The sequence below is a fragment of the Linepithema humile genome, chromosome 1 (genome assembly GCF_040581485.1).
Source record: "Linepithema humile isolate Giens D197 chromosome 1, Lhum_UNIL_v1.0, whole genome shotgun sequence".
Lineage (NCBI taxonomy): Eukaryota > Metazoa > Arthropoda > Insecta > Hymenoptera > Formicidae > Linepithema > Linepithema humile.
Window position 1 is genome coordinate 25,290,069 of NC_090128.1, and position 21,255 is coordinate 25,311,323.

The 21,255-nt window shown below is 36.5% G+C and overlaps 1 protein-coding gene and 1 long non-coding RNA gene across 2 annotated transcripts in view; one reads left to right on the top strand and one right to left on the bottom strand.

Annotated features, from left to right (window-relative positions):
* The window catches only part of LOC105671159 (uncharacterized), a 318,172-nt gene that overhangs the window by 259,858 nt on the left and 37,059 nt on the right, over positions 1–21,255 (bottom strand). The window lies entirely within an intron of this gene.
* On the top strand, positions 6,168–8,501 carry LOC136997198 (uncharacterized). Its single transcript, XR_010888004.1, has 3 exons — positions 6,168–6,647; positions 7,877–7,998; positions 8,110–8,501. It is a non-coding gene; the product is annotated as an uncharacterized lncRNA (long non-coding RNA).

Consider the following 21,255-nt stretch of genomic DNA (forward strand, 5'->3'; position numbering starts at 1 on the left):
TGACGGTCCAATCTGTAAGTTACAGTTTTAATAGGTTCTGTTCAATGTTTCTTATTATATATGTGTATGTTTAGTATATAAAAAGTTATTTTTTATTTGATTAGTTATACTAGACTATACTTTAGTTATACTATTACTAGATTTTGAAAAACAAATTTTATTTTTTGTTCTGTGCGCAAAAATATTACTCGTATTGTTATTTTTTCTTGTTTTTATTTAGTCAATCGATGAAATTAAAAATTATAATCTTATTTTTTGTTCGAAAATTTGTTCGAAAATTTGTCCGACTGATTTAAGTTGAAAAATTTGATGGCATTATAATTTTTTTGTTAATAAAATTAATTCTGACAATTTAAGAGCATTGTTAATTCTTTCCACTAACAATAAGTATCACACCATACCAAGCTTAAATGCCAACTTCGGTCTGTTTTGATTTAAGAATATTCGGCCAGTATTGGCTAAGATTGTCCCGCCAGTATCAAACTGCAACATTGTGCAAATACTTAAAAGAAATCGGACCTGTCAGGAAAAGATTGTAAGAAAAACAGAAGACGTGCGTGTGGCGCGGGGATATTAGGACCTGCGGAAGGGCAGTCGCTTCGCGTCCATGCGAGGGCTCACGCGTATTGTGTAATCCAACTATAATAAAAGTCTTTATCTTTTACTGTTATAAGAACAGTCGTGTTAGTACAATTTCTAATACCCGAAAGGTATTAATAACAGGGCCAATAACGAAAGTTAATATCGTACCAGGCTTAAGAGCCAGCGTTGGCCTGATCTGATCACTAAGCATATTCGTCCAGTATTGGCTACTAATATCATGCCGATATCGAGTCTCGTTTGCCGATATTGACCCAATACTGGGCCGTTTGTCAATTCCTACATACGGATTGAATAAAAAACGCGAATAGTGTATGTGTGCGTCTCACGACAAGATTTAATAAAGTCCGATTGAACTCATTTTTGAGAAAAACCTTTCGTCGACGAGTGAACGTCCCGCTCTCAGCATCACTTTCTTACCGCGATTCAAGTATCGAGGTGGACAAGTGGCAGTGTTGTCTCGCATCCAATGTAGGTGTATTATATCGAGCGATATCATCGCTATCTTAGGATGCATAAACATTGAGGTTTAGCGGGTGCAAACGAGAAATAGGGAGAAGGAGGATGAGCGCTGTAGAGGGTAGAAGAGGGTAGAAAAGAATATACCGATTACACCAACTGACTTCAACAAATTTGTGAGAGCCACTTTGTGTACACCCAATCCAACATGCATCTATACGGTGTACTAAGCCCAGACGAATACGCAGCTCCAGTGAGGGACTGCACCATTCGACCAGCCGAAATCGCTATAAGATATATTGTAGTATAACAGCAATAGTATTGTAAGCGCCTAATAAGTTCAAACAGCAGATCGATAAATTAAAAATTTATTACGAATAATTTATCTATCATAATCACGCTTCAAATATAATTTGATATCATGTTTATAAAAAAAGGTTGCTTTCTAATATGATGTCGCGGCAAAAGAAGTAAGAGACTTCGTGGAAATCACTTGTCCGATGAAAAGAGTGGTAACTCCCGAGCAGGTTTGATGTGAATTACAGACAGAAGAAAAGCGACGAGTTCAAGGAAAAAGGACTTGTAAAAATTTCAAGAAGAATTGCTGAGAGAATTCTAGTTTAAATTAAATTGGACAAAGAATTTCCGAACTTTATACTTTACGAACTTTAGATAACAGATTATTATTTAGACGTAATAATCCGAGTAAATTAAAAGCGAGTACTACAAAAGCATACCGAAATATTACGCAAAGAACGTTAATGAACGTACTGCTTTTCAACATCGTGTTACTCTTTGCACACGCAGCTTGAAGCGTCAATTCGTACGTGTTATCTAATATAATTTCTTTTAAATAATTATTCATAATTCTTTTTTAATTTATGTTTTCATGTTTTTATCACAAAACTCTAGATAATGAAAAAAATGCAATCAATAAGATATGTAGCAATAAACTTCTAATATTTTTAGCAATAAATACATATTTTTAATAAAATATTTAATTATTAATATGAAATTACGAAAAAATCAAATTATAAATCGAAAGAATATAAATATTTTATATCACATTAACACAATATGTTAACACAATATATTAACACAATATATTACAAAAGGAAAAACTACATCACATATTTGAGTTACTACAACAAATATGTGAAATCTTTATAAAAAATTCGTATGATATGATCTATATTGACGGTGTATTGTGATATTAAGAATTATGATTATCAGAAAAAGAAGCAAGTATCAGGAGACGCGGTAGTGTCTCCGACCAAATTCAATGTGATTATCATTAGGTTTTAGATTAAAGACGCTCGCGCAGTTTTCTTCGCGAGATCGAGAGAAACGTGCGGAGATACGTGTGCGCCCTGTTTTTCCTTCACGCGAGAACACAGTACGCCCTGTTTTCCCTTCGCAGTCGAAAATCTCTTCGTGGTTAGCTTACAAACAAAAGCTGGCAACGCTCTTTCACCGGTGAATTATGTTTGTTATGCTGAAAAAAGAGATTTTCTTACCCATGTAGGAATTGCCGATAGCATTCCTGTAGTACCACTGGACCAATAAAGGCCCAACCATGATAGCTGATATTCGATATTGACAATTGGCCCAGTCTTGTCCCAATCTTGTATTTATAAATGGCCCAATATTAGCCTGCTTGTTTCACCAGTACTCGGCATCCATATTGGGCCAATATTGACAAGAAGACAGGACCAACATTGGAACTGTAATTTTACTAAGCATCGTTTTTGCACTGGTAAAACAACAGGCCCGATACTGGCACTACTGACGGATCTGTTATATAAGCGCTAAAATCAGTCGTGCACGACATCAATTATACCTAGGCTTACCATCCGTCCTGATTTAGCAGGACATGTCCTGATTTTGGATGATTTTAAAAGCGTCCTGATTTATTTTTTAAAATAAGTGAAATGTCCTGATTTATCGCCGATAGGCAAACTTACGTTTTGTCTGCTATGCTTTATGGGCGGGTGAGTGTGTTCAGAAAGAGAAAAACCAAAGCGCCAAATAAGTCCCTCAAGATCTTTAATGTTTTTGCAATTTACGGTCAGAACGAATGCATTAATGAAATTGTGCAACTTTGCCAAAATCACTTTTCTTGAAAACACCATGCTCATCAATTCGAAACACGCGCGTGATGCGCAACGCGTTCTCCGCATTAATTGTTTGCGACTCTTGCGAGTTGCGGATTTGATTCGTGTCGTACTTTGTTACATAACCTTGCCTGTTGTCTCAGTGCATGTCCCTGTCAGTGTCAATAAACCAACTAAACGTCACATGGTTGACGGCACATTAAATACACAATGAAAAAAAATCCATGCATGTCCGTCATCCGCGAAATTAAAATATATATTTTTTCGTTGGTTCGTGAAAAGTTTAGAAAAAACTGACAAATCGAGATGCCGCCAAAAAGAAAATGTCATTTTACCGACGACTTACGCCGGAAGTACTCATGTTTCGGTAAAGGTCGAAGTGAGTTTGAAGCAAAATGTCAAATTTGTGATTCATATGTTTCAATAGCGAATAGTGGTTGGTATTTATTAATTCTATGTATAACTATATTATCTTAACCAGACATAATTAATAATTGAACAATACACTGAATTTAAGAGAATTCCCTCGCGATACTCAACTTTTTCCTCTGGGAGAGAAAAAACATGCGTTGCACCGACACACGGATCAGCTCTATATTGTCAGGTGCACATCGCATGAATTACGTCGCTTTGTTACTAATATAATAGCTTCTTGTTCATTATTTTTCGTTCGTTTTTAGGATCAACCGATCTGGAAAAGCACATTAATACACCGAAGCACGCTAGGAACATTCGAGATGCATCAACATCTAAATCAATGACAAACTTTGTTGTGCATAAATCGACATCCCTTGCTTTAAAAATATCAGCAGCAGAAGGAACGTTAGCATTTCATATCGTGAAACATCATAACAGCTTTAAATCAATGGACTGCACTTCAACTCTCTTGCGTACCCTTGTCGACGACTCTGATATTGCCAAAAAAATATCGTGCGCCCGTACAAAAACTGAAGCAATTATAAACGGTGTATTATCACCCCACTGTATACTCATGGTTTCTAATGACCTTAAGAATATTCCATTTGTGAGTATAAGTACGGACAGCAGTAATCACGGCAATAAAAAATTATTCCCTATTGTTGTCTAGTACTTTGATCATATTCAGGGAGGAATTCAAGTACGTATGTTAGACTTGCAAGAAACCAACAACGAAACAGCTGAAACAGTCACAAGTTTGATCGAAGGTGTTATCACAAAACACAATTTAAGTAAAAAAATTATTGCATTTTCTGGCGATAATACAAATACCAACTTTGGTGGTTTGAATCGCGTAAGGGTGAACAGAATATTTTTCATTTACTAAAAAATCGTGTAAATTCTGAACTCGTCGGAATTGGTTGTCCGGCGCATATTCTCCATAATGCGATTCATCACGGTCTCGATCAATTTGGCCTGTTCGATATTGATGCCCTGGTTCTCAAGATCTTCAATTTTTTTTCAATTTACACGGTCAGAACGAATGAATTAAAAGAATTCTGCGACTTTGTCGAAGTCACTTATCGTAACCTATTATACCACAGCAAGACGCGATGGCTGAGCCTGCTGCCTGCTGTTCATCGAATTTTACAAATGTTTCCGGCCTTAAAATCCTATTTTTTATCCCAAAACAAACCGCCAAAAATACTCGAAGCTTTTTTTCTCGATGACTTCAGCGAATGCTATCTGTACTTTGTACATTCTATAATGTCACTTTTCTATGAAAAAATTAAGGACATTGAGAAAGAAAACAACAGCATATTGGAAATAATGGCTATTATTGGAGACACTGTTGAATCATTACGCGAAAGGATAGATTCCAAATTTCTGCCATTGAGCATCAAGCTTGTATTTTCAAAATTAAAAAAAGATGGGAAAGACAGTAGCTGTGACAATTTTGCAGCAAGGGCACTGTCAGTATACGAAGCAACGGAAGAGTATTTGCGAAAGTGGAGTGAGTCGTTTTCCGAGTTTGAGGTAAATACATTTAATTTTTTCAAAATTTCTTCTTTCTGAATTTTTTTATTGGTTACAAAATGGTATAATTTTTATGCTTTAGGTGTTCAAATGGTTGAATTTCAAACAGAAAGTTGTGCTGGATTATAAATATGTAGAAGAAACCATTATATTTCTGGCGTCCAAAAATATCGTTCTTGACGATTCAAAAACTTTCAATCAATTCGTAAATCTTAAGAAATTTTTGAATCAAAAAGAGAACGATGAAGAATTCTTTAAACAATGCTGTAATTCGAAGATATGCAACTTTTTCTGTACAAACTCTAACACTGAATTGTATTCAGAAATATTAAAAATTGCACAGTATTTTTTCGCGATACCAGGCCATAACGCGAATTGTGAACGGATATTTTCACTTATTAATACTCAGTGGAGCGATGAGCGTAATCGACTGTCAGTAGAAACTGTACGACATATTGTTACTGTTCAGTTTAATCTTAAAAACTTGTCCTGTGCAGATATCTATAAATATTTGTTACGACCAGAAAATATAGAAATACTACGAAAAATCAGTAGCTCCGAAAAGTACCAAAGCACTAGCAACAATGATAAAATGTAATGTCTTAAAACGTGTATTGTTTATTGTCTTAGTATTCAACTCAAGCCGCTTGAGTTAAGTTAAGTTAAGGTTAAGTTAAGTTAAGGTTAGGTTAGCATTTCGTAGGTGTCCTGATTTTTCATGCAGGTCATATGGTAACCCTAATTATACCGAAGATATATTATATACAAATCGACTCTGAATAAACGTTTTTGATTTATTGTCATTGCCGCAGTAGCTTCAAGCCGTGATATCTTTAAGTTCGCAGTGTCTTTTATCCCGCGGCATCTTTGGATTCACGGTATCTTTTATCCCGCGGCATCTTATTCTGTAATACGCCGCACTTAACAGTGCTACGCGATATAATCTCTAAATCATGCGACTTCTGCGTGATTTTCTAAAGAACCAATCACAATCGCTTAAGGAAGGGATGCTGCGACCAATAAAATCCTTGACGAGGAGGTTCCAAACACGATATAAAAGGTAGTTACTTTCCAGCCTGGTCAATATATTTTGTCGAGTCTTGAGTACAGCGCTTCGAACTAATAGTTTATTCAGAGTCGTTCATGTAACAATACGGGCAAGAGCGTGTTCGCCCGAATACAATCTCGTGAGCAAGAGCGTGTTCGCCCTTCCTTATAAGTGTAATTATTAAGAATAAATTAATATCCGACAAAGATGTTGTGTATATATATATATATATATATATATATATATATATATATATATATAGTTCCACATTTACATTCCACAAATAAACTACAGCGACGGTCATTAACTTAACCTAGCTGAAACAGAATATTTTGGTGCCTCCTGTGAGGTATTTACCTTGCACAACTGTACAGACAAGGAAGAAAACACTGACGTTTGGAGAGAGAGAGAAAGAGAGGATCGACAGAAACAAGGCCTGAGGCGTGGTTGTCACACGTGAAAACGATCAAAACGTAAGTCATTCGATTTCCATAATATGCATGTACATACGTATGTGTATATATATTGTTGCGCTCGCGGAACGATATTTCACGCACACGTCAACGGAACTCGCAAAATCAAAGAAATACAACACAACACTTCAAATAATAAAGAACACTTTAATATATAACACAGAACTCGACAATTAGTATCCGAGAATACAATTAAAATATCGGAGCCGTCGCACACGTCCGCCCGAGCAGACAGCACCCGAAAATCTGACGTCTCATAGTTTATTTACAAACAATCCATAGTGACGTCTAAACAAAATTACCATGGAGATTGTTTATAATATTTCAGCTGCTAAGAAACAGCTTCTTGAACAGTTGCACGACCGATCGATATTATCGATCGGTCTCTCAGCTGACTGCATACAGCATCAGCAGTGAAAAAGCACGGGCGTAACAATATATATACAGTGTGTTCGTTTTATCTGGAAAGTGTAAATATCTCGAAAATTATGATATATATATCACAAATTTTAGATAATTTATCCTCCTTTGTGTTAAAACAATGTTTTCTTATAGAGATTGTATATACATATTATAGTGTAAGAAATTTCGTTAAAATATAAGACCTGCTCCTGCCACCTATTGGATTGACACTTAATATAAGTGTCCGAGATGTGACAACACTGTAATACGAGCTGAGCTCGTACGTAAAGAATTGCTCCAAAAGAGATCTCCGCGATATCTCGAACAAGTAACATTTAAATTATAATCGTGATCTTGAATAAAAGGCTGAGTGGACTTAGAAACTTTTCAACGGTTTATTATCCGGTACCTTACCGCTTCCTATCCTGACACACTGCGGTTAAGTGTAATTAGAAACTTACAATAGATAATAAATTTGTATATAAATAAAAGAGTAAATTGAAAAAGTATAATAAAGTATGAATAAATGTATCTAAAAGTATATGCAGAAGTATACATGCTCTTATATACTCATTTAAACCGCAAGAAATAATTTTACTGAAACAAATAATAATTTCAAATTTTTAACTAGCAAACTTTCGAAATTTCCGATTTCTGCTTATATTAAACATTGTTATAACATTTTTGCATAAGGGCAATATTTTGTATGTATATATTGTGTGTCATATTGCTTTACATATATCTAAAAGATTATAACGAGCAAGTGTGACAAAAATTAAAGATCCACTAAACATAGTACCATCTCTTTTTTTTTAATCTATTTCTAGAAAACGGTATTACAATCAAGGATATCCCACATCTTTTGGAAAATGACAAATATTTAAAGGAACTAATGCCTAGGATAATTGACCGACTAAATTTGGAAAAATTATATCTTTCTTATAAACAAGTAAATTTCTCTCTCCTTATTTTGACACGTTTAGTATTCTTCCGTTTTTCTAGTATAAATATTTTTAAAAACAATAAAAAGTAGAAAATATTTTTACAATTGTGTTTGTAGGTTGAGGATGTAGACTTGAACAATGCAGAACCAAATAGTAAAAGAAGAAAAACAGAAGGCACAAAATTTGATTTTACTGGTGGTAAATCATCGTCAACTACTCCTAGCTCCCTAAGTTATTTTTTATTTTATTAGTTATACTAGACTATACTTTAGTTATACTATTACTAGATTTTGAAAAACAAATTTTATTTTTTGTTCTGTGCGCATGAATATTACTCGTATTGTTATTTTTTCTTGTTTTTATTTAGTCAATCGGTGAAATTAAAAATTATAATCTTATTTTTTGTTCGAAAAAATATCCGACTGATTTAAGTTGAAAAATTTGATGGCATTATAATTTTTTTGTTAATAAAATTAATTCTGACAATTTAAGAGAATTGTTAATTCTTTCTACTAACAATAAGTATCACACCGTACCAAGCTTAAATGCCAACTTCGGTCTGTTTTGATTTAAGAATATTTGGCCAGTATTGGCTAAGATTGTCCCGCCAGTATCAAACTGCAACATTGTGCCAATACTTAAAAGAAATCGGGCCAATAACGAAAGTTAATATCGTACCAGGCTTAAGAGCCAGCGTTGGCCTGATCTGATCAAAATTTTCTCCGTGTACTCACAGACACACTGTAAATTTTTTATATTTGGAAATTTAAATTTAAAAAATGTATAAATATGGAAATCGAAATAATTTTGATGTTAACTTGTATTTATCCTTATATAGCAGTTAATATGGAAGCTAAAGAAGTATCATATGCAACAAAAGCGGATCTTCTTATGTTAGAAGAAAAAATTACAAAACGTATCGAGAAAGCTCATAGAAGTATATTATATACTATTACCGAACACATGAAGAAACTGCACCAACAGTTTAACTCTACACGTCAAATTGATGTAATAACTTTACATCAAGCTGAAGAAATATTTAATGTTGGTCTTCCAGTTTCTACATACGAAGAATTTTGTACATTGGATACTCAATTGACAGACGAAACAAAATTAAAGGCGATGGTTTGTATATTAAAATATTGGCATACGTGCAGTACTTCCAAATGCTATTTACCTTCAGATATCACATATCATTTATATATAATCCAGGAACAATTTATGAATGGATATAATAACGCATCAAACTTGAAAGAAGCCATTTCTTGCATTCTGACTGCACTTTTAAAAAAGAATGTGCAGTTAATGTTCAGTGGCGAAGGACGCGTTACAAAAGGGAACGCGAAGAAAAATTTCAGTGCATGTAATTTATACATGTGTATGCGAGGTAATTTTGTGCTTTTATGTTATTGAAAATTAGAAAAATTCTTTAATTCAAAATTTCGTCCGAGAATTTTTATTCAAATTATTTTAACTTTTTAATTTGTTTGTTTTGCAGATCTTCTTATCGTTGTACATAACAGTACTAATATTATTATTAAATCGCTGACAAGCAAATGGTTGGCTGGCGCTTCAGATCGGGAAGGAGGTAGAAAGGAGCGAAATAATATTTAAAAATAATTTTTATTAAAAATTTGAATTTAAAAAAATTTGAATATTAAAATTTGAAAACTACAAAATAAAAGATTTAAAACATGTAAGTTCAATTTTATTTTATTCTAACTGATTTTAATGACTCAATAATCAATAAAAATTCAAGCTATAATTAAGATTAAAGCTTAAATCAATAAATTATTAGCTTAATGCTAATAATTGGCATCAAATTCGGGCCAATTGTTTCCCAGGATTGGGCGAGTATTGGACCATACTTGACAGCCAATCCTTGGCAAACCATTGGCAAACCATTGGCACGATGTTATCATCCCGAAGCTGGCCCAATACTGGAGCCAAGCTTCAGCCGAGCATCGGCAGTATCGGTGCCAAGCCTGGACCAAGTCTGGACCGATAGTTTATGCAAGCTTGGGTAATATCATGCCGATATCGAGTCTCTCGTTTGCCGATATTGACCCAATACTGGGCCATTTGTCAATTCCTACATACGGATTGAATAAAAAACGCGGATAGTGTATGTGTGCGTCTCACGACAAGATTTAATAAAGTCCGATTGAACTCATTTTTGAGAAAAACCTTTCGTCGACGAGTGAACGTCCCGCTCTCAGCATCACTTTCTTACCGCGATTCAAGTATCGAGGTGGACAAGTGACAGTGTTGTCTCGCATCCAATGTCTCGCATCCAATGTGGGTGCATTATATCGAGCGATATCATCGCTATCTTAGGATGCATAAACATTGAGGTTTAGCGGGTGCAAACGAGAAATAGGGAGAAGGAGGACGAGCGCTGTAACCATTACACGTGCGCTCGATCGCCCACGTATTTCCGCCCTCATGATGCGCGCGGACGAATGACTGCAATGTGCTCAACGAGATATCGAAAACGCACGAAACTTGTCTTTCCGGAGCAATGCGTCATTGTCAAGAATTTTTATCTGAATTATCGAGTGTCAAAAAAATCAATAACTTGCGTTTTCTCTTAACAAAATGTAAAAAATGGTACCATCGCTATCTTAGAATGCATAAACATTGAGCCGCAAAAAAATGAAGACTAATAGAACAAAGGCCTTCTTCAGTGTTACAAATAAAAATCATAATAAAACAGTATTGCAAGAGTCGAAGCGTTTAGTAAACAAATGAGACAAAGTACGCAGAGTATTCTTCGTAATAAATAATTTCCATTATAGAAAGATTGGTAAAATGTGTAATTAAACGCCGGATCTATATGTCCAATAAGAAACATGGAAGAGCCAGAGAATAATATTATCCATCAAAATGCCTTTAAAGTTCATAGTGGAATTGTTTTAAAAAACCGAAGTGTCAATAATTGAAACAGAATAAATAGTTCACATTACCTTCTTAACCATCCGACTTAGTTTATCTATTCATTCTTCTTATTCTTTGACACTTCGGTTTTTAATCTATAATAAAATAATCCTATCATGAGCGTGGAAGTTGAATTATGGGACAATATTTTTCTCTGGCTCTTCTACTCTTACTGGTCATATAGAACCGAGTTGAATCACAATTCCATTTGTCTATCTTCCTACATTGGAAGTTATCCACTAAGAAGAATACTCTGCGTACTATACTTTATTTATTTGTTTTCCTAATGTTTCGACCAACAATGACACTGTTTTATTATGTAATTTACTGAAGAAGGCCTAACATAAGCAGAAACGTTTATTGTAACTTTGTAATTTTTTTAAATATAATTGAATTTTGTGGCACAAACACCTAGCAACGGTTCTTTTCGCCTTTCATATCTGATTATTAATAGTTATACTAAGTCGAATGGTTGAAATGATAGTATGAAACCATTCGCATGTGCACACATGTACACATACATCCTAAAATTTTGGATTTATATTGTTGAATAAATTGTAATATGTATTTGTAATTAACTGCATATTCTAATGAAACTTGAAACATTAATTTAAAAAAACTACAAAAAATTAATATTTTACCTAGATCTATAGATTTGTTTCGATGCGCGTTATTACAGCTACCACAAAATATTGAGCAAGAAAATGAAAATATTTAATATGCTCGTGATTTCTGCTATATTTCTTGCATCACAATACTTCGGCAAGTACTCAATAATTTTTACTCTGTCACGCGGTGCCCCGTCCCACGGGGTGTACCGATCATAACAACAGATCGCCATGAGTCGGCTCATCAGTACCAATATTTGGCCATTCGAAATTTATGGGAAAGGGGTAAGTCGGTGTTGCATAAAGGATTCATTAGGGGAGGCGCGCACCCCCCGCAGGGGATTCGTGGGGTTGGGATGCGACACGCAGTCTGAATCTACACATAAATAACCGCAACTCGTGTACTGGCGGTTTAAATCATCTATCTTATGGGCACACGTTGTTTATTAATGTATTTACTCGTGTAAATAGACGAACGCATGATGTGTTTCGCCGGGGCACTCCAATCCAAAACGGAATCGATTATCGGCAAATACAGAGAATACTATATTTTAGTAAAAGATTTATCGATAATCCGTAGCGTCGGCGATCTTAACCGATGTAGAATCCTTCGTGGGAACCATAATCGCTAGTCTTTAGTTTCGTGACGTTATTGCTGATGAAAATTTACGCGAGTATATCGAGTGCGAGAAGCAAGTAAGCGGGATGACAAAGAGTTACTCGGAAAAATAGGCAATCATGATTTACTGTCATGCATACACGTGCTTGAATCATAATGCGAAAAATTACGAGGGAAGAAACTAATATTTTTTCTCGTCTCGCAGCAACTGTCCGCAGTATTAATCTGCTACGCGGGTCGCGGCGACGGGTCACGGGCTGCACGGGCACCCTATATGTAGGACGATGACGTCATCGCAGGTTACCTACGAGAACAGAGTGTGTATAAAATGCATCCGGTGGGTGTGTCGCTCCCATACCCTTTGTGACTCCGGCTGGCGCTAGGAGCGACGAGGCCACTATTACAAACGCCGCCGTTTAACCGTGGCACGAAAGGGAAGGTAATCGTGCAGCACACGACCGGATCCCATTTTATTAGCTAATTCGAATTTTAATATCATATAAACAAAATAATATTGTATACACAAATAAACATTGTATGTGTTGACCTTGTAAAAAAAAAAAATTAATATTTAGATATATAGATTCGTTTCATTGCGCGTTTTCACAACTATCATAAAACTATCATTAAACAGAAAAAAATGCCAAAGATATAAAATATTGTTAATAATAATACTTCGACAAGTACCATCGATAATGTTTGCTAAAAAAAGAAGTTTGGATACTGACGTGATACTGTTTTATATATAGTATACGATATACTCGTAGGAGAGAAGAAAGATGAAAGAAACGAGACTGAGAGAACTAATCGCGAACGGAATAGACGCTTTAATTCCCGTAATTGCACGCTTAATTTGCGTTACACGCCAAATCGCGTGACACAACGGATGGAAGAACCGAACCTCGGATCGCGCGTCGGCAACACGCACCGCTTCCTGAAGTTCTTCGTATCCGCGTCGATGCGCGTGTATGCGCAAGAGAAAACTCGATAATAAAGAAAACAGATAAATACAGCTACAGCATAACAAATATAAAAATAAGATGCATAAATGCCTCTATGATAAATGTATGTATATCAATTAGATAAATGCTCGAATTTGAATCGTCATATAAACAATATCCATGAAGGAATAACATATTCGTCAATAGAGCAAGCAAAGCAAAGCAAAGAAGCAATAAAAACAAGGAAAAAAAAATAAAAAAGAGAAGAGGAGGAAAGGGGGAAGGCCGGAAGGAGAGGAGTGAGGTGGAGCAAACGGGGGATGGAGCGGAAGCACAGGGAAGATGAAGAAGCAGATGAAACAAGCGACAACTCCCAGCAAAGCATCAAGGATGACAACAATACGGCAAGTGAATTATTGCTTCGGATTTAAAAGCGATTACTTAATAGCATACGTTCCTACATAGTTAGCCCTTCCCGCCATTAATAAATACCAGTAGTGTTGTTAACATTAAAGATATGTACCGTGAGTTTCCCGCGATATGTGTTCACTCTTGTATCCTGACGCGGATAAAAATAAGTAGCGAGAATTAATAACAGGTAAACTGGAGTATAAATACGCGATGCCTTTAAGATGTGCAAAGTACACATACAATAAAGAAGGATGGGAAGAGACGGGTTTCAACTACGCATCGCGATTTTCCGCGACCAGGATATCCTATCCCGCCCGCTATCCTATCTCGCACGAAGACGAAGTAGACTTGTCTCTTCTCTCCGCTTGAGAGAAGAGAAAAAGGAGAGACTTTCACCTCAGCTACAGCCTCGCGCGCGCGCGCGCGCGCTTGGCACGACAATCACGAAGAATCTACTCTCGGTACATGAAGAGGAGGATGAATCCCTCAGCGCGAGCGGCGAGCAGCTCTTCAAACGAAATCGCACGTGGAATGAAATCCCTCTTCCACCGGCGCAAATCGGCTCGGCGGCTCGGCGCACGGAAACGTCCCTTCCGGCGACTCGTAGGTGGAAACTCGAGTCTCGTGCTCGTACCGATCGACCACAGGAGCAACCACCTCTTGAGTGGCATGAGAGGCGAGTGCATGTTCGCTTCAGCCACTCTCGCTCTCTCTTTCTTTCCTTTTCCTCGTCTCCCTCTCTCCCTCTTTCTCTCTGTTTCATCTTCTCATTCTATCTCTTCACTTCTTTTCTTCCCATCTTCCCGGCTTTTTCCGCTCACTCCGGCTGCTTTTATTAACCAATCTGAACAAACCGTGCATGCTTCTGGCAGTGACGATACCGCAAATATTTGTCCGCCGATTCTACGCCGTTACCAAGCGGGTAAGAAAGCGGAAGGTCGCTGCCCTTCGCACAAAAATTGTCCAAAAAATAGATTGACAATAACAGTTTAAAATTATCAGAGTTATACAAAACGTATATTAAAAATATATCTATATATTATAGCGAAGAAAACGGTTTTTTATTGTTATATCAATAAGTAGTATTTGTACGAAAAAAGCATTTAATTACATATTCATTTTCATTCGTAAACTGTACTTGTGAATTATAAAATACGTGCGACTTGTAATTGTGTTAACATTGAAGAAAGTCTGATCAGACAGAAACGTTTGTCAATTTTGTTTATCTCTTCAATACATGTTTGCAAGAACATTCAGCATTAACTCTTTTACTCCTTCTTATACTTTTGATAATTACATATCATTTTTGAAAAAGAAAGTAAAACATTACAGAAGAGAAACGCTTCTATATTTTCACGCAATAAAAATGTCTTCTAGCCATGTGGCTAACCATGGTAAACTGGTGTACTTTGTTATATTAAATATACTTTTAAGTGTCTGCCCTGACTAAAACTTGCTTTATTTCGCGAAACAAACCTTACAGTACAATTACTTCGTGCAAAAGTGCAACAAAGAAAAAAGGGGAAAAGAAAAAGGCGGCTTCGTAACAAATCTTTTGAGCATCTTTCTCCATGTTTCTCCGATGACTTAACTAAAATTCACCGCGAACCTCATCAAGTTATAAAGTGCAACATCAACTTAAATGACCGATAATAGATATCCATAGTTGCGACAATAACCGTGATTCGGATTTGAAATGCGATTAGGCTTAAAACGTGACTGCTAATCGCTGGAATATTAGACTCACTTTTAAGAAAGACGGAGCAAAAAATGACGATGATTAGCAATAATTGTCTGAGAATCACAGTAATGCACCTCTAGTTTTACCTTACGAAATTATGCTTGTGAGCAAATCACGACTTTCAGTTGCGACAGAAAGTTCATCTTTCATTAGAGTTGCTTTATTATAAAAGCAATAACCGCTTTTGTGTGGCAAGATGCCTTTGATGAAGTCGAATTACTCTTCTCCGGCAATCTCGATCGCCTTGATCAAAATTTAACACAAGAAATTCATGAGGAGCATGTTATAACTTTCCCTGTCCAAACGTTTCTGCATCGACGAGAAAGTTAACACTATCGACGATTCTAATCGCGATATCTTTTCAATATCATTTTTACATATACAAACACAAAAATATTTTATACCACTCCCCATTTATCTCACGTCCTTGCTATATTGAGATTGAGACATTATTAGCTTCCCTGATAGATAATATTGTTGTGACACAAATTGTATTCGATTATTATTCGATTATTATTCGATTATTACTCTGCAAAATGTTAGTATTGCCTTATTTCACCCTTTTCTCAACAGACAATCTACGCGCGGTAGAAAGTCAGAGCATATTTTTTATTCATGTACATCTACAATTGATGACATCAGCCACTTGTAGGCTTTTCTCTACGATAACATAAAATTGTATAAAAAAATAAGTTCGCGGTGCGTTGCGATGTCTTGCGAAATAACCAAGAGAATAACGATTGTTCAATTGGAATTTTAATCCATAATTATATGTATTGATATATTATCGAATATTAAATTTATTAATGCACTCATTTATAATGCAGATATTAATACGTAATGCTCCGATTCTCCGAGTATGACGTGTCGCGGAACAAAGCTAAGAGCGTCGAATACAATTATGTTCGCCTTTCGCGTATGAATATATTCGACGTATTTCTCGGCATGTTAGCGCCCACGTGCCTCTGCGCTAAGGCGCAGCTTCTCAAAGACATTCGCAGTCGAGGCGATATCATACCACGCGGAGTAATCATCCATACGGAGACTAACCGCGCATCTTCCAACCGGCTACCGCCGATGAATCATGAAATTACATCGGTCGCGCTCTTGTCGTTTCTCGTTTAACCCTTTCATTCTAAAGAATGACTACGGCCGACTGACATATTATTATGTTTCTCCGTGCGCTAAGAACGACCGCAATCCGACTGGAACTAATATTACGAGACAACCTCATATGAAGTTTGTAATAAACGACAGAATTTTATTCTTATTTTTAAAACAGCGTCAATATACTGCATAGCGTTTTGCAGTCTTATTATCTGCAACTTTTAATTTGTTTTCGTGACGGCCTTTAGTACACTATTTCAAACTACAACGTTACTACGTCATATATACATATATATGCACACAATAAAATAAAAATCAAAAATATACGCCGCAAGGCCGCTGCATATCTCAGTTAGATTTCAACCACTCATTACAGAAATAAAATAAAGATCACAACAAATCTACGCCGCAAGATCACCGCATATCAGTTAAAGATTTCAAACGTTTTTACATATGTATCAATAGAATAAAGTTGGTTTTCGGAGTTATAAATTAAAAAATCTTACTTGAGTTGTCAGCATTATTACCAGAAAAGGCAGACCAAAAATGACAACTCTTGGGAGTTGGTAAAAGCGCATTAATTATTTCCGGCAACATGCTCATTAAGCCATTGCCATCTATGTATTTTTCTCATTGTCAGTAATAAAAAAAAAGTGCATCACAATTAGAATATTATCCCAATAACTATTTGATCGATCAATCATAGACGCGATAAAGGTCAACTTATAGAGAAAATCTTGACGTAATGCTCGAGAATTTTAAAAATAAAGTTTGTTTCTGGCATAGCGTTTCTCTCCGCGACGGTTATCGCGGAACTCGAGAGGTGACCTTTAATTGCAGTGCCAGATACCGACGTGACCTCGGGAAGCACCAACTATCGGGAGCTTTCGCGTCAGAAGGAGAGAAATTCGCTGGTAGCTAAATAAAGAAGGACAAGAAGATGGTGTGGAAGAGGGTATGATATTCTCCCGTCGTTCTAGGACCCGATTGAGCCGTCCAGATGAACGTTCCAACGCACCAGGACGCCAAAACGGACTTTAATGAAGAGAGACACCCAGCGTCGCGGTGCTTGACGGACTACAAGCGTTGCTAACGCGGCAGCAATCCCTCCTCCGTCTTTTTATTCCTTTTCCATCTTCCCGCTGCTCATCTTCTCCCGTTCACCTCCTCTACGCACTTTCGAGTGACCCTTCGCGCCTCGGTTCGGTTTTCTTTGCAAACGAAACCAGATACTTGCTGCCAGATACTTTCTACCGATTACGAAAGTTCAAGTACCAAAAAAAAAAATAAATGAAATATCTCATATAAAAAAACACATATGAAACTTCTTTTTCACGTGTAACCGCATCCTCGCTGATGAGATTCAGATTTCTTTGAATTTCTCAATACATAACTTTCGCACTGGTATTATGAAAAGTCGGCTGGAAGCTACCTTTTCCTTTCTTATTTATAGAAAATGAGACAAAGAAACGGGCGATTTTTTAAATTCTTTTACTCTACCACTATCGGCTGCGTTCAGAAACCCTATTCCGAGTGACATTCTTTGTCTATTGTCTATAGTATAATGTAACGTTGTCGAATTCACGTGAAATTTTTATTTTTCACGTTTCCTTTCCTAAAGAAAAATTACTTGATAGGTGACCAATGCTTAAAGTATTGTGCAAAATTATGCAAAATATTTGATAAATAAAAGATTGACCAAAAAAAAGTAAAAACATGTGGCATTAATGATAATATTGTAAGATAACTATTAATTTTACAATAACATTTAGTTTTTATATTAATTTTATATTAATTTTATATTAATTTCTAACTTCTCTATAAATTTACAGGCAGAAGATATACTTGTTGGCAGAAGATATACTAATCTTCAAGAGATATATGTTACGTAACGTATAAATGTCTCTTACAGTAAATCGGAGAGGATTCAAAATTGCGACCAAAACGTTTTTTCATGCATAAATTTATACTAAATGTACAACTAAGCTTGAAAAAAAAAAATCATCAGACCGTAATTTGGAAAACTTAATTGCGCATCTAATGATAGTTAAAAGTTCTTGCATTTCAATATCGTTCTACTTGTTTCGCACATCTTTGCAATATCTTTCCGCGTCGTTGTCGCTGCACTTATCTCCATCGCGTTTTGTGCGACCTCAATCATAATAACGGAGCTAGGATGATAAATTTGTCACAACATACGAAGACAGTACGCGCGATCGTGTGTACGGAACATGCGGGCACGCGGAGCGCGCGCACGATCCCGTCGTGCGAGCGAGGGGGTCGCGGACGAGTAGAACGGTTACGAGACATGGAAAATGTCATCCTCGTGGCGGAAGAGGAGCCCCGACGTGTGCTCCAAGCGTGGGATGTGGGTCGCGAGGTCTGGGTGTGATCGTGTCGGCGAAAAAAGAAGAGATTCGAGGCACGCGCGACGCGGCGTCTACACAGCGACGCTGGAAGGCGCGACCCCCGGGGACACTCACGTCACGCCAATAATGACCGGCTATTACCTAACACCCGTGCAAGGGCCAAGCCCGTGATTTTCGATGCCGCGCATTACTGTTGATATGTTACTGTTGTGACACCCTCGGCAGTCGGTCATGTCGTGACTTCTATGCGCAATATTCGACGCCGTATGTCACAAGAAATTCATAACCCGTGATTCAACTGTTGAAATTAACGATAAAATATTTAATAACAAAGTTCCAATATACATGTATGTATATATATTTTAATTTACTGTCCGAAATTTACAAAATATTTTATTGATTGATTTTGTTAATCACTAGAGCCTTATATATTTATTAATTTTTATTTTATTGAAATTTCCGATTCTATAAAAGTTGAAACCAAATAAGCATTAATTAATTCTTTGCTTCCCTAGAAAAGAAGTTGAATCTATAATACATAAACAATAAGTGAACAATTCATCAACTAAAGGAAAAAAAGATTATAAAGTTTACACAATCCATGGTCGAGACACCCCGCAATGTTCTTGCAATCGATCACTCGTAATATATGCACTGTAAGACTGAAATATAGGCTAAGCACGTTGCACGCATTCAAAACTTGGAAATAGAATCACGCAATGCCTGTCCCAAATACAAATCGTGCTATTTTTCATTGTGAAACATGCACAGTTTCAAGGAAACGAATTTTACCAGCAGAGATTAATCAATATACTTTAATCTTTTAAATACGTAAATAATATCACCTCAAAAGTATGCAAATCTTTTTTTTTATAATTCCTAGATTCAACACACTTTAATTTTTATTTGCCATATAATTTTTTAGAATTACTGAATGACTAAATAAAAATTTCGAAAATAATTATCGGCAATAAGAAACACGATAAACGCGAAAACGTTTTATAATCCGGTAAATATAAAACAGGATCAAAAGAATCTTTCGGTAAAGTCAGATGTGCATCGTTCCAAAATTTGCTCAGTTTGCAAAGATTTTTGTATCGCACAGACTATCTCCAGCATTTCGCAAACATTCGAAGGTCTGTGTCCGCGTGCAGCGAACACTCGAAACATCCGACAGATGTAACCGTTCGTCCCAACCTCGGCGATGACGTGGGCCATTAATTACCGGAAACGTGACCTGCTCGACGCGCGGCAGTGACACGCGGCGGCGGTGGTGCATTATACTCGCGTATGCGAGATCAGATGCAGCTTGAAAGATATCGTCGTATCACGACTATCACGAGGGATCCGTGCGCGCGCTATAGCGACGAGAGACGACCGCTGTCAAATCACTTTCTCCCGTTGAACATGTCTCGGACGATTCTCATCTGTCAGAGCAGGGGCGCTAACGGGCGAATCGATCCGCTCTCGATCCCGCCTGGGACCGCGGCGCCCGGAAACCGATGAATCGTGCTGTCGCCCAACCCGGGAGAAACGTCCGGACCGACCCGAGCGACACGTTCTCCTTTTAAAGTCGTGCGATGAATATAACGAATGAACGGAGCTCGCGTGTCTGCAGACAATTTACTCGGCATGCAGCAACGTGAAATACGCAGTATTGCGAAAATAATTGTTTAAATTTAATTTAAATTTAAAATCAAATTCTCATACAATACAGTTTACCTGCAAGATTTGATGTAGCATGGGGAGAAGAATCTTGCAGTTACACAAATTGTTCTTAACAAACAATCTAGGCCAGGATAACCTAAGCTATTACAAAAAGACATGAATTACGCTATTTCAAATTCTATTCGCAAAATTAAATTTTGAAGGAATAATTAGTTGTGTTATTAAAAATTATAATTATGCAATGAGCAAAATGTTAGTAATATTGACAATTTGAACAAATTTGCTGTCAATCTGCTAACAATGGCTATCTCAATAAGATCTATAATAAAAGTTTAGAGTCAAGAAACTTTTGTATTAAGACTAAGATGCGTATTTGATACTATATTCAGTTATTTCTCACAACGGAATTTTACTTTTAAACACCGAAAAGTAGCCGTGGCGGCTCCATGGGCGAACGGCCTAGTAGAACTCGTCAACCGATTTATAAAATCCTCGTTAACAAAATTGTTAAATAACGCGGCAGATTGGAAAAAGGAACTTGGAAAGTTACAATATATAATTAATAACTCTTACCATGCGGTAACCAAATCCAGTCCTTCCATGCTGCTACTCGGTTATAAACAGCGCAACCATGCCGACCAGACTAATATATATGATACATATATATTACATATATATATTACATATATATATATTTATATAATATATTTATATTATAGACTTTTATTTTATCGCAACCTGTCGATCCTATTCGGAAGTCGAGTCGAGATTATTGTCGGATTTACACAAATAAGTGTAAAAGATCGAAAAAAAAAAAAAAAAACTGTCTAAACTGGCTAAACATCTGGCTGCTACACTGTG